We start from the raw sequence: 3693 nt of genomic DNA, 5'->3' as shown, positions 1-3693 counted from the left end.
TGCTGCCAATGAAGTCAAAGTTTTAGACTTTAGTAAATATAGTAACAGCCTGGGTTCATTCAGGATGAAGTGTTGTGTTGAACGTAATGAATCAGAGTGATCTAAAGGGACAATCTGAGTCTTTTCTCACAGTTTTATGTCTCCAACAGGCCAGTGAGAGCCGGGCTTCAGTGCTGTCCATCAAACAGAAAAGGTTGGAACCTGCAGGAAGTAATCAGCTCCGAGTGAAAGTTAAATGTGTTTGTAATATTGGAAGGCTGCAGGTTTGGGAGGTGCTTTAAGCTTTAGAATAAAAATGAGAACGCAGAGGTGAAGCACTTCTCCTGAATGTCTTTGTGCTCTGCAATGATCATCCTGTAGCTCTGCGGAAAGCCTCAGCCTTCATCCTCTCCTCCTCTTCTCTCTGATGAGCAGCAGCGTCTCTTCATCAGCTGCACCGTAATGTTCTTTAGTCTGGGGACAAGAGCAGAAAATGGAACAATAGATTGCTTATAAACTGATCCTGCATTCAGGGCTGCGTATAATACACTAAAGTCATCAAGGGTTTGTTTGCTCCAATCAGAGTGATCCATCGATGGTTCCACAGAAGACGGAGGGACGGACATGGATTTCCTGTCTGCTTTTGACACAATCTGTATAGAAACTGTCAGAGTTCAATAAATTGTCTCACATTGGTCTGTTTATGCTAAATTCTCCCTGAAAACAATGAATTTCTGAGCTTGGAGCCACCAGTGATGGCAGAACAGATGAAGCTCAGTTTACCGATCCGTCCCTCACCTGTAGTCAGGAGAGGTGGCTGGACTCTGCCTTGGTGAGAAGGTGGAGCTCAGGTAGAGTTCAAAACTCAAGTGACAGAACCGTGGAAACGGAACCATCTGAGACTCCGTCATGTCTGCTCCTCACCGACAGACTAACGGGAACATTCGACTCTTAACAGGAAATAAACTCATCCTTCTGGAAGTAGAAGTTTGGGACCAGTTCTGATAAATGTGGGAGTGTTTTTATCTTTCTCTAAGTGTGTGTTCCTCATATGGATTCATGGAGTTTTAGCCTGATTGTTTTTTTTTTCCACATCAGTCGTCAAAAAGCATTTAAAAACCGATTTGATATCCAGTGGAAAGAGGCCAAGAGCCACATGAACGACAGAATAAATAAAAGCAGTGATGATGGCGGCGCGAGCTCGAGACCCCGATCAATCACCGCAGAAAGTGTGTGTGTGTGTGTGTGGGAGTTTGGTAAAAGAAGCAACAAAGTTAATGTCACTGATGTCTATTATCAATCATTTGCATGTGGAGGTGCGTGGATGAGCGTGTAGGAGTGGAAACTTTCGGCATCAAAAGGCTCCGTCTGTAATTCTTCAGAGCAGTTAATTCATCATCTGAGCCGCGGCGTCGGGGGCGTTCGCCGCCGTTTACGACTAATATTTCAGCTCCCATTACAGCTGCAGAGCAGAAAGCTGAGGCTCCGCTTTGACCTTTGACCCCAGCTGGAGGAATCGCAAGGCTGACCCCATCCATCAAAGCTGGGAGAGTGAAAAGATGAAGAGGGTAACATTATTAGTTAGATTAGAGAGATTTAGCTGTCATTTTCTGCTGAAACAGGAGGGGAGGGGCTGGCTCTGATTGGCTGCGGCTTCCTGTAGGTTCCTGGGGTGGTGCAGACAGAGACCTGCAGGCCTCTGTCTGCACTACCGCAGGAACCTACAGGCCTGCAGGTCTCTGTCTGCACCACCGCAGGAACCTACAGGCCTGCAGGTCTCTGTCTGCACCACCGCAGGAACCTACAGGCCTGCAGGTCTCTGTCTGCACCACCCCAGGAACCTACAGGCCTGCAGGTCTCTGTCTGCATGGCCCTGCAACAACAGCCCTGCAAGAAGAACTAAACCAACATGTCAGGCTGTCAAAAACCAAGAAGAAGACAGGAGAAACCTGTCTGAAGGGAGGAGTGGTAGTAGCTGACAGTCATCCCTAACACACTTTGTGCACAATCTTTGCCTAAAACCTCTGTTTTAACTGTTAGTGTCAAAACTGTTAACAAAATGCTAACATTTCCACAGAACTCCCCTTTGAATTGGGCAGAATATCCCTTTAAGGATCTCTGCTCAAACCTGGGAGTTTACCTGAAGGCCTTCCTCACATTTACATGACTACAGACGATGCTTTTATTTTGGTGAGCCTGTGTGTGTGGGCTGTCTTCACCTGGTCACAGCTCACTAATAAAGCAGCCTGGAATGTAAACACACACGTGACGCTGTAGAGGGAAACACCATGTTTCTCCGGCAGAATACACACATAATGAGATGGTAACACACACACACACACACACTCTGTTCACAGCTAATTCTATAAGGGGGTTCAGCATGTCTCCCCTGAAACCAGCAGTCCAATTCGTTTGATTTCTCTGCGCACACACACACACACACACACACACACACACAGACAAACTGTATTGAGGCTAACAGTGTTTTTCATTAGGAGCTGCTGGTTAGAGCTGCAATCCAATTTGAACTGCAGGCTGGCAGAGAGGCGAGCCGTGTGTTTTTATTTGGATTTAATCAGTTCGATTGGGACATTTTATTAGTGCAACACTTTGTTTCAGAGGACAGGACAGAACTCTGGCTTATTATGGATCCCTGGAAGCCGACCTGGGAGCTCCTGCAGGGGTCCTGGGTGGGGTTCCAGAGACTTCAGAGCACGATGGAATATTAAAGTACTGAAAATGCATCTCGTGTGACTCGATAAGGACGAGGATGGACAGTCGGAGCTGAAAATGTCAGGATGTAAATGAGACTTTTAGTTCTGCTAATGCGTCTGCCAGCCTGAGATCGGACTTAATCCCAGAAAGTTACAGAGAGGCGGATCTGACAGATAACTCAGAGGCTTTCACAGGACGTCCATGTGGAAGAGGTGGTTGGTCACTCGGTTGGTTGGTTGGTTAATGGGTTGGTTGGTCGATCGATCGGTTAGTTGGTCGGTTGGTTAGTTAGTTGGTTGGTTGGTTAGTTGGTCGGTTGGTTAGTCAGTTGGTTGGTTGACTGTGACCATCAGGCTGTGGTCGGCTTTGGAGCGCCAGATTTTTGAAAATCCCGTCTTTTATTCTTGGCCGTGCACATTATTTTGTTGACCACCTCTGCAGCCGTCCATTTTAGACCTGAATACAGGAAGACTTGGAAAAATTCAGGAAACGCTCAGGGGACGCTCAGGAGACGCTCAGGGGACGCTCAGGGGACGCTCAGGAGACGCTCAGGGGACGCTCAGGAGACATTCTGGAGACCCTCAGGAGACACTCAGGAGACATTGAGGTCTCCCAGCAGCTCGGTGAGATTTCAGCCTTTCCTTCTGCTCTGACAGAACAGAAACAGCTTAAAGTCTTTATAAATTTGTTATTTGGGTCCTAAAAATGTTAAAAACAAAAACAAATAGACTTCTGTTCTGCAACTGAAGACTGCTGGATCTGAGATGTTTTGCTGCTTCTAGCTTTTAGCTTTTCTTCTCTACATTAAAATGTCAGCTGTAGGTCCAGATTCCAGGTTTGAGTTTCAGGAGGCAGATGGACCTGTTACACAGAAACGTTCTGGTTTCCTGTGGCTCACCTGTCTGTCTGTCTGCAGCTCACCTGTCTGTCTGCAGCTCACCTGTCTGTCTGTCTGCAGCTCACCTGTCTGTCTGCAGCTCACCTGTCTGTCTGCAGCTC

The sequence above is a fragment of the Kryptolebias marmoratus genome, linkage group LG10 (genome assembly GCF_001649575.2).
Source record: "Kryptolebias marmoratus isolate JLee-2015 linkage group LG10, ASM164957v2, whole genome shotgun sequence".
NCBI classification, from domain to species: domain Eukaryota; kingdom Metazoa; phylum Chordata; class Actinopteri; order Cyprinodontiformes; family Rivulidae; genus Kryptolebias; species Kryptolebias marmoratus.
The sequence above is the reverse complement of the archived record's forward strand: the minus strand, read 5'-3'. Positions refer to the sequence as shown.